Source organism: Dipodomys merriami, unplaced genomic scaffold (assembly GCF_024711535.1).
Source record: "Dipodomys merriami isolate MVZ:Mamm:240054 unplaced genomic scaffold, mDipMer1.0.p SCAF_2, whole genome shotgun sequence".
NCBI lineage: Eukaryota > Metazoa > Chordata > Mammalia > Rodentia > Heteromyidae > Dipodomys > Dipodomys merriami.
Genome location: NW_027203381.1, coordinates 51,366,750 through 51,377,946, shown reverse-complemented (window position 1 = coordinate 51,377,946; position 11,197 = coordinate 51,366,750). Strand labels below are relative to the sequence as shown.

The window sequence follows — 11,197 nt, the reverse complement described above, 5'->3', positions numbered from 1 at the left end:
AGGTGGGGCTTCCACCTCTCATTGTTCTGATCTTCAATGTTGGTCTCTGCCTTCAAATTCTTCTCTTCATCTGTTAAAACTCCAGTCAGTCATAAAGTCTACATCAATCATGGAAGAAGAAGAGGAAGTAAAGGGAAGTTAAAGGTACTTGGCCTTCACCTTTGAAAGAATCTTCTGGAAAATCTATCCATACAACACATTTGTATCTGATGGATTGAATATCTGATGGGCCAGCTCTTAGAAAATATAGGTTAGGATTTCAGAAAAATTACAGAAAACTCACAAAATTGAAATGAGAAAGTTTTGCTCCTTAAAAGATAACATTAGGAGGCCAGGTATGATGGTTCATGCCTACAATCCCAACTACTTGGGAGATAGCAGGAAGATCATATTTTGAGGCCAACCTGGGCAAAAGTTCTCATAAAACATCTCAATAAACAAACCATGTATGATGTTACTCATCTCTAATTCTAGCACATCTGTAATTCTTGCTTATGTAGAAGCTTAGGTAGGAGAATCACTGTACAAGGCTGAAAAAAGTGTAAGAATTTATCTGAAAATAACTGAAAAGCAGAGAGGGCTGGAGTGTGACTCAGTGCTAGATTTCTTGCCTCACAAGTGTGAGGCTGAGTTCAAACATGAAAGAGAGAGAGGCAGAGACAAAGAGACACAAATTGAAAAAGGAAAGAAAGGAAAAGAAAATGTCAGTGTAGAGAATGAGGAAGAATGAAAGCATTTGATACCATTTTGAAAATATTTTGATAACATTGATATTTAATAACAAGAATATATTATGAATCCTAAATTAACCATTAAATAATTTGTGTTACAGCCAATAAAGGATATAAAATAGAAAGATAAACAATCCACAAACAATGTAATGAAGAAGAAAAAAGAATAAAGACAAGGAAAAAGATTTTTAAAACAGATAAAAGCAAATAAGATTAAAACAGGAACATCATGACCATATACCTAGCTGTACCAATGATCACATCAAATGTAAACATTAGTCTCCAGCCAAAAGGCTGAGATTTTTAAAGGGTCTATAAAAAGCCTGGTGCCAGTGGCTAATAATACCTCATAGTACCTCATAATACCTGTAATACTAACTACTCAGGAGGCTGAGATCTGAAAATCTCAGTTCAAAATTAGCCCAGGCAGGAAAGTCCATGAAACTCTTATCTCCAATTAACCACCAGAAAACCAGAAAGGGAGCTGTCACTCAAAGTGGTAGAACTCTAGCCTTGAGCAAAAGATCTCGAGGATAGCACCCAGGCTCTGAGATCAAGCCCACAACCAACAGGAAAAAAAAGAGGAGGGGTCTAAAAATCAAGCCCCTACTATACGCTGTTAGAATATATATTAAATAGAAAAAGGGAAAATTATTTAAGCAAAAAGATTTAAAAAGTATACCCTGTGGAGAGAGAGAGTGAGAGAGACAGAGATGGAGTAAGAGAGAATATGGGGGTCCATATGACTCACATTGTGGTGATATCGATAAATTAGGAGTCTTTTTTTAATGTTCTCCAACATTTTTTCTCCAAATATTTCTTTATTGAGATTGACTACATAAATTTCACAATACTGTGGCATAGTCATACTTAGCTAAAGTTCCAAACACATTTTAACCTTCACAATGATAATCATCAATATCCTAATCTACAGAGCTTATGAACTCTATGAAGTTTAAATTATTTCTTACAAATCAGTTGATATATACATTACTTTCCTTTTGTTTTTATCAACTATTCCCTCTTTCTCTCTCATTTCCTCCCTTCTTCCCATCACTGCCCTTGAGCTGCTTAATTCACTTTCATCAATGTCCAGTGCAGCTGATGGGCCCCTCTGCTGTGTATTTTTACCCACTTTCCACTGATTCTGTGCCCTCCTCCCATAAGACAAATTAAGAAGAGGTCCTTTGTTTCCTTGTCTTTGGGGTTCTTTTCAGTCTGTATATTATTTTATACACATATGAAGAGGTTCTTGGGTATTACAATTTGGTGTTTTTCTCCCAAGGCTGTCCTCTTTTGGTTTCAGGGTGCCTGGGTATCTTGAGTCCTGTTTACTTTGTCATATCTCATTTCTCTTTGAATCTAATATCTGCATATCAGGGAGATCATGTTCCATTTATCCCTCTGATCTTGGCTTATCTTGCTCAATATGACTTGGTCTAGTTTAGCCAATTTCCCTGTGAATGCCATTATTTTATCCTTTCTAATGGCTGTATAATATTCCATTGTATATAGGTACCACAATTTTTAGATCCACTCATCTGTAGTGGGGCATCTGGGTTGTTTCCATAGCTTTTCTATTATGAACAGTGCAGCAATGAACATGGAAATGCAGGTGTCCTTGTTATATCCTGGTTCCTGTTGTTCAGGGTAGATGCCTAGGAGTGGTATGGCTGGGTCATAGGGTATGTCTATGTTTAGCTTTCTGAGGAACCTCCAGACTGCTTTCCAGAGTGGTTGTATTAATGTACATCCCCACCAGCAGTGCAGTAGGGTTCCTCTTTCTCCACATCCCCACCAGCATTCGTCGGTGGCTGAATTCAGGATGTGGGCCATTCTGACTGGGGTAAGGTGGTATCTCAGGGTTGTTTTTATCTGCATTTCACAGATAGCAAGGAATGATGTGTTTCTGCCGTTTTTACCTCTGTTTCTGAGAAGTCTCTCTCTAGCACCCTTGCCCATTTAGTAATTGGTTTGTTAGACTTAGAAGGGATTAGTTTTTTCTTAATGGATATTAGGCCTTTGTCTGATATATTGCTGGTAAATAACTTTTGCCAGTTTTTGGCTGTCTTTCTAGTTTGGTAGCCATGGCTTTAGCTGTGCAGAAACTTTTTATTTTAAGGTAGTCCCATTTGTCAAGTCTCTCTCTAATCTGTGTGCCCCTGGGACTCTGTTCAGGAAGTTCCTGATTTTGCCTATAAGTTCTAGTGTTGCTCCTATTTTGTCCTGCAGTAGTTTCAGAGTTTCAGGTTTGATGTTGAGGTCTTTAATCCATTTTGAGTTGATGTTAGTGCATGGTAACAGGCTGGGGTCCACGTTTAGTTTTCTGCATGTAGCTGCCCAGTTTTCCCAGCACCAATTGTTGAAGAGGCTATGATTTTTCCACTGTATGTCTTTGGCTCCTTTGTCAAATATAAGCTGATTATAAGTATGTGGATTATTTCTGGAGTTTCTAATTTATTCCATTAGTATTCCGGTCTATTTTTGTGTCAATACCGAGCTATTATGACTCTATAGTAGAGCTTGAAATCTGGTATCATGATCCCTCCTGCATTGTTTCTTTTGCCTAGAGTTGCTTTGGCTATTCGAGGTCTTTTGTTGTTCCATATGAATTTTTGGATTGTTTTCTCTTTTTCAGTAAAGAACATCAATGGCATTTTGGTGGGATTGCACTGAATTTATATATCACTTTTGGCAGTATGGCCATTTTCACAATATTGGTTATACCTAACCATGAACGTAGACAGTCTTATCATTTTCTGTTGTCCTCTTTGATTTCTTTCTTTTGATTTTATAGTTTTCACTAAATATATCCTTTACATCTTTGGTTAAGCTAATTCGTGGATATTTTATTCTTCTTGAGGTTATTGAAAATGGGGATGTTTTCCTGATTTCCATTTCTGCTTGTACATTGTTGGTGTACAGAAAGATAACTGATTTTTGTGGGTTAATTTTATATCCTGCTACTTTGCTGAAGTGGTTTATTAGTTATAGGATTTGGGGAGTAGTGTTTTTGGTAGTCTTTTAAGTATAAGATCATGTCATGTGCAAATAGGAATAGCTTAATTTCTTCTTTCCCTATATGGATCCCTTTAATGTCCTTTTCTTGCCTTATTGCTCTGGCTAAGGATTCCAGAACTATATTGAAAAGGAGTGGAGAGAGTGGGCATCCTTGCCTTATTCCTGATTTTAAGGGTTTTATTTTTTCCCATTTATTATGACACATATGGATTTTATTGTTTTAAAGAATGTTCCTTCTATTCCTATTTTCTCGAGCTTTAAACATGAATGGATGTTGCACTTTGTCAAAAGCCTTTTCTCCATCAATAGAGATAATCATGCGGTTCCTGACCTTGGTTCTATTAATGTGGTGAATTACATTTATTGATTTACTTATGTTAAACTGGCCTTGCACCTGTGGGATGAAGCCTACTTGGTTACAATGTATGATATTTTTAATTTGTTTCTAGATTCTGTTGGCTAATATTTTATTGAAGAGCTTTGTATCTGTGTATATCAGAGAGATTGGTCTGTAGTTCTCTTTTTTTGTTGGACCTTTGCCTGGTTTGGGGACGAGTATGATATTGGCTTCATTGAATGAGTTTGCTTCAGTTTCATGGAAGAGCTTGAGGAGTATGGGTATTAGTTCCTCTTTAAAAGTCTTATAGAATTCCATGGCGAATCTGTCTGAGTCTGGGCTTTTCCTTATTGGAAGATTTCTCATTGCTTCCTCTATCTCATTGTATGTTATTGGCTTATTTGGTTGATTTTTAACTTCTTGGTTCAGTTTGGTTAATTTGTATTTCTCTAGAAATTCACCTATTTTTGCTAGCTTTTCTTTCTTTAGTGAGTATAGATTCTGGACATAGTTCTTTATGATCATTTGGCTGTCTTGGATGTTTGCTGTAATTTTTCCTGTGGCATCCATGATCTTATTGATTTGGGTCTCCTCTTCTTTTAAAGACCTTTATTAAAAGGTGCTGCAGTTTGTTGAATTTTTAATACATTATTTATTGTAAAAATACTGTACTGTTATTTGAGTAAGGTAATGAGTACATTTCCTATCGAGCATTGTTACTACCTCCTTTGTTTTCCCCCTACCATCCCTTCCCTCCCTCCTCCCAAACTCCTCCTTCCCTCACACCACACAAGTTGTAAAGTTCGTTCTCAACATAATATCTTGAACATCTCATTGTTACAATGGGTCAAGCTGTATCCCTATTTAAGCATTTTGTTTTTTTCCCTTCCCCTCCCCAAATTAGAGAAGTGTATATACAAGATGCAGTGCACCGGAATCAAATAAGGTGAAAACAGGGGTTAAACTATGGGGGAAGAACATACAAAAGAAACAAAAAATCACACAGTACATTATAAGTACATTAAAAACAATAGCAAGAAAGAAAAAAATCATTTATGTCCCTGTCTTGGGGTTCATTTCACTTAATATCATCTTATATGGTTATATATACATAGCTTTTGACCTTTTCTGCTTGTCCTAGACATATACTAGTTATTGCAAATAAGGGAAACCATGAGACTTATGCTTCTTTGGGCCTGGCTTACTTCACTTCATATAATTTTTTCCAAGTCTTTCCATTTCCTAACAAATGGAACAATGTCATTCTTCCTGGTGGAGGCACAGAATTCCAGTGTGTGTGTGTGTGTGTGTGTATGTGTATGTGTGTGTATGTGTGTGTATACACACACACACACATATATATATATATGTATGTATCATATTTTCTTGATCCATTCATCTAGTGAAGGACATCTGGGTTGGTTCCATATCTTAGTTATGGTAAATAATGCTGCAATAAACATAGTTGTGCTGGTAGCTTTAGTATGGCCTTGTTTGTGATCATTTGGGTAAATGCCCAGAAGTGGGATTGCTGCGTCATAGGGGAGCTCTATGTGTAGTCTTTGAGGAACTTCCATAGTGCTTTCCAAAGTGGTTGAACAAGTTTACATTCCCACCAACAATGTAGCAGGGTTCCGTTTGTTGACATTTTTGAAAAAAATAAGTTGTATTACAAATTAAAAATGAAGTTCTTAAAAAAACCTCATGACCAGATATGAAACAATTTAAAACCCTTTAAAGGTGTATTGAGAAAAACCAGGCTTTAAAAAAAAGTTTGCCATTATAAAAAAGAGACATCTTTAGATAAAAATAATAAATATCCCATGCTGCAAAAATAATGCAGATAGTTCTAGTTATCTGGACAACGGGGGAAAAAAGCAAACACTTAAGATCTTCAGCTCCAATCTTTTGTTCATTTCTTATTGCTGGAAGTTCATATTCATTTCTTCCTGTTGGATGACTAAACTGGATGATGGTAAAGATGGTAAGCCGGCATTTCCTCAGCCCACCCTGGTGGATCGGCTGCTTTTGTCTCTTTGCCATCTTGTGATTTAGGGTTTTGTGGGCAGCTGCGACTGTAATTGAAATAGCGCAGTACTGACATTGACGTGGCTGCTGACTTGGGTCTCATCTCCTTGATTTTCCTTACCCTCATCATTACCATTCTGTCTAGGCTGTCTCAGGCGAGGATTACCTCTGCGGAATCGTGGTCTATAACCCTGATATGTATTCTGTCTCACTGGTCTACCTTGTTCTCTTGCACCCTGGTTGTCATCACCCTCCATCATTTCTCCCTGCCCAGAAGGTTTGGAATACAGTGGTCGATGCCCATAGGGGGGAACCTTTGTCGGAGGTATGGCCGGCGCTGTTGGACCTGGCCTTCGGGAGCACTCTCTGATCCCTCATTCTTTTCCCCATTCTCACTATTCTGGTAATTCTGCTGGTAATTGCGTGGAGGACCCCTACGACGTGGATAGCGTCTATAATGGTTACTGTCTGCTGCATATGTACTGCCTTGAACTGGAACTCCACCAGGACCTGTAATATTTGCTGCCTCCACACGCTTTCCTCCTTCAACAACATCAAACTTCACAGTCTCTCCATCTCCTACACTGCCAAGATACCTCCTGGAGTTATTCTTCTTTATGGCAGTCTGGTGTACAAATACATCTCCCTTGGTGTCATTCCTGTTGATGAAACCGTTCCTTACACTGAACCATTTTACTATTCCCAAAACCTTCCTTGTGATGACTTTGTCCCCACCGACAGGCACTGCCGATGTGAGGCTGCCCTAGCCGTTGCTCCCTGTGCCAGGTTTGCTGTCGCCAGCACTGAGATCAGGGGCGCAGAGGGGAGGGAGAGGGCGCCAGGAGGCTGCTCGTGGTTGATCGGTGAGACTGTAGAAAAAAAATCAACAATGCAAAAAAAAAATGAATTCAGTTAATTCTTATTATTGGCCTCAATATGCATTTATATCAGACAGGCTCAGTGACCCTGGACACAGTTTCAAGGCTTCTGCTGACACCGTGTTCCCCAGCCTGGCTTTTCCAAACACTTGCTTTGTGCAACTCTATCCTGGTGACCACCTTCCGCCTGGGCAGCTAGATGCAACCTGTAGGACTCACCCACCCATTGACCCTATACTACACATGGACTGTTCAGAAATGCTGGAGAGGCCACTTGTCAGCCACTGTATGGTTCCTCTAACTCTTCTCTTTTTGCTTTAAAATTACCCATAACAACTCCAAGAGACATTTCCTAACTAACACATGGGAACCTCAATAAAGATATTACTCCAAGGTCTCTCTCTTTTTCTCTCTGACTGTGTTCCCAGGCCTTGGTATGTGTATGTCTGCCAGTTATATGTCAAATCATCTGTTAAGACAGAAGGGGTCCTAAGAAAAAAATAGATGCATCTCAACTTATACTATCTAGAAAATCATGATAGACCTACCATCAGTGGACAATATTGTTAGTTCAAAACACATTGAATACCCTTAACCTACTAACCATCCTGACTCAGCAACCTAGTACCTTGTGTGATCTCATGGCTGACTATGACTGGGAGCTGTGACTTGCTACATCTGTCCAGTAGGACAGAACTCCTCTACTTAGCCGGGGAAAACATCAGAACTCAAAATTTGAAGGATAGTTTGTGCTGCTTTCACACCATTGTAAAATTGAAAAGGGGAGCTGTTACCTGAACTGCAAGGCTCAAGAGAGGCATCCTGAAGGAAGCAAGTCTGTACCTGGTTTTTGGAGTCTGAAACAGAGAGTTTATGGAGACATGGAGACACATAAAAGTTAAATTAGCCAAGCAAGAAGTTTAATAGAGGAAATTGAGAAAGCAATAATGCACAATTAAGAGAAATGGTGGGTTTGAACCAGGCAGCTCAGGAACACTTGGGATGCTGAAGATGTCCAGTTTAATAAGGCTAAGGGAATGTGGAAGGAGTTTGTAGCATTGATAGGGAAATGGTCTTAGAGAAATAAGGGCTCATGATTCAATCAGTTTTTAAACGGGATCTGTGCATGTACAAGGCTGTCATTCCATATTTTTCAGTATATGTATGAGAGCACTATATATGTATGAAGCCTTACATAGAGGCTTTTCTGAAGAGACAAGGCTAAGGATACATGTTTCCACTTCACATGAGTCATTATTGGGTTATAACTTGTCTTTCTACATCCTAGAAAGACGTTCTAATCACAACTTCAGACTAACTACAAGGAGGAGGAGGATGGCAGTGTGCAAAGGAGATAGCACTTATGGGTTCTCCCCAGAGTGTGACAGAGATAAGAGTGGTTTAGGATTTCCTTCCCTGGGTTGTGGTATCCTCAATTTTAGGGATCATGTTTCAACCTAAAGAAATAAGTAGGACACAGCAAAGATAAACACCAAGAAAAGATGCTTGAGACACAACACAAAGTAAAGCCAAGGAAGGAAAGGTCGTATGTATCAAGAATGAGTACAGGCACACCTGAGCAGAGGCACATTGACTGCTCGAATGTAGAGGTATTTATAGTAAAAAGTGGGCTAGGGTGTGGCATCAAGGCACTCTCCAATGAATGCTGTCATTTGTTCTGCATACTTGGTACATTTAATTATTCTCAATAATGCAATAGGTTTTTTACTATCACTTGGATCCAGAAATATAAAGTCTTGGTAAATTTGGGTCACTATGAAGTAGAGGTCTATTTTTTGAGCAACTCTTTAAAGGGTTTCACCTGGTCCTTTAAATCTGGGTGTTCTACCTTGAGAGGGTTTTTTTTTTCTTCACAAATCCTTCTATAACCCACGGATCCACTTTCCCAAATGTTCTCCTGGCCTAGGAAGAGGGGAGCAAGGAGGGAGAGGGAGAACAAGAGAGAGAATGAGAGAGAATAGGTCTACATGCTTTGTTTTTAATTTAATTTTATTTTATTTGTGAACATACTGTACAGAGGAGTTACAATTACATGGGCAGGATAATGCGTACATTTCTTACCAAGCATTGCAGCCTCCTCCTTTGTTTACCCTTCACATCCCTTCCCAGCCTCCCCCCTCCCCCCCAATCCCAATCCTTCTCCTTTCCCCCCTTCCCCCCCCCCCTCCCGTACCCACGTTGTAAAGCTTGTTTTGGACATGACAACTTGTACTTCTCATTGTTGCAACAGGTCCACCTGTATCCTTAAACAACTGGTTTTTCCCCATCTCCTCCACAAGTTATACTGACATCAAATATAGTGAAAGCAGGGGTTATACTGTGGGGGAGGGACATACAAAACAACAAAGAGATAATCTTATAAATGCATTAGAAACATATGCATGAAAGAAAAAAAACATTAAAATACATATCTAAGGGTTCATTTTCCTGACATCAAATTATCTGACCTTTTCCGCTTGACTCATACATATACTAGATATTACAAATAAGGGAAACCATGGGACCTATGTTTCTTTGGGCCTGGCTTACTTCACTTAATATAATTTTTTCCAAGTTTTTCCATTTCCTAACAAATGGGGCAATGTCATTCTTTCTGATGGAGGCATAGAATTCCATTGTGTATATATACCACATTTTCTTGATCCATTCATCTACTGAGGGGCATCTGGGTTGGTTCCATATCTTAGCTATGGTAAATAATGCTGCAATAAACATAGTTGTGCTGGTAGCTTTAGTGTGGTCTTGTTTGTAAACATTTGGGTAAATGCCCAAAGTGGGATTGCTGGGTCATAGGGGAGTTCTATGTGAAGTCTTTTGAGGAACCTCCAAACTGCTTTCCAAAGTGGTTGAACAAGTTTACATTCCCACCAACAAGGTCTGCATGCTTTTAACCAAGCTATTCACTAATACATTGCTCATCTGAACTCCTGATACTTGTTTTGCTATTTTAAGTTGTTTAGTTGCAAAATCATTTTTGTGCAGCAATAATAACACACAGAATTCTTTATCCAAGGTGGAATTTATAAATACATTTTGAGCAGAAGTTAATTTCGATGGAGCCCAATTTACCAATCTTCTTTTTTTTTGATGAGTTATGCTTTTAGTGTTATAGTTAAGAAATCATTATTTAATATACAGTGCTTTTCCTCCTATTTTATTCTTCTGCAATTTTTATATTACATGGAGGTCTATATTACATTTTGAGGAAATTTTCTGTTTGTATAAAATATAAATTAGAGTTCTTTCCCCCCTTCCCACAAATAACCAATTATTCCACAAAAATATGTTGGAATAATACTATTTTTTCAATTAATTTGCTTACTACTTTGTCAGAAAGCCATGGAAATATTTATAGAGTTATCTCTAGACCTTCCATTCAGTTTCATTGATCTTCTTACCTGTCTTAAGTTTTATTTTTAATTATTATTCCTTGAAATTAAGAGTGTAAATTCTCCACCTTGTTCTTTTACAGTGTTGCTCTGGTTATTTGGTATCTGTTTTTCCCCATGAATTTTTCTATTAACTTGACTATTTCTATCAAAAAAAGGGGCTTACTTATATTTATTTTGACTGCATTTGGCTAGAATCTGGAATCAGAACAAGGCTCTCCTCAAAACCATACAGAGGAAACACATCTCACGTCAACAATATTTACAATATTCAGTGTTCATATCTTATGTAGTATTGTATTTTCTAACATATTTTACACACACACACACACACACACACACACACACACACACACACACACACACACACACAGTTTTTCAATTTCTGAGTGGTATATAAGAATACCACTGAGGGAGGAGACCGGAGGAAGATGGCGGGGGAGAAGCTGGAGGCTGAACAAGCTCTCATATAGAAAGCAGTTTTAGTGTTCCAGTGAAAAATCCTAGGCTAGAGAGTCACACCAAGTGCACCATCATAGAGCAGAGAGTTTGGCCAGAGAGGAAAAATCCAGGCATCTTGCTTAAGGAGAGAAACACAAGAAAAATGGCAAGTCCAGGTACCTCAACTCCCACTCATGATAATCAGGTGACAGAGAAGTCAATGAATGATCCAGAGGAGAGTTCCCAAAATGCTCTACAAACACTACTGGTAAGCATGCTGAATGAAAAAATTGAAAGCCTACCAAGGACTTTGTGTCAGTGTGATAGGCAGCAAGATAAGGCTAATCAAAG

The 11,197-nt window shown here is 38.5% G+C and overlaps 1 pseudogene; it reads right to left on the bottom strand.

The window, feature by feature from the left end:
• Window positions 1–6,049: 6,049 nt before the first annotated feature.
• LOC138831827 (Y-box-binding protein 1 pseudogene) lies at window positions 6,050–7,222 on the bottom strand (annotated as a pseudogene).
• Window positions 7,223–11,197: the final 3,975 nt, after the last annotated feature.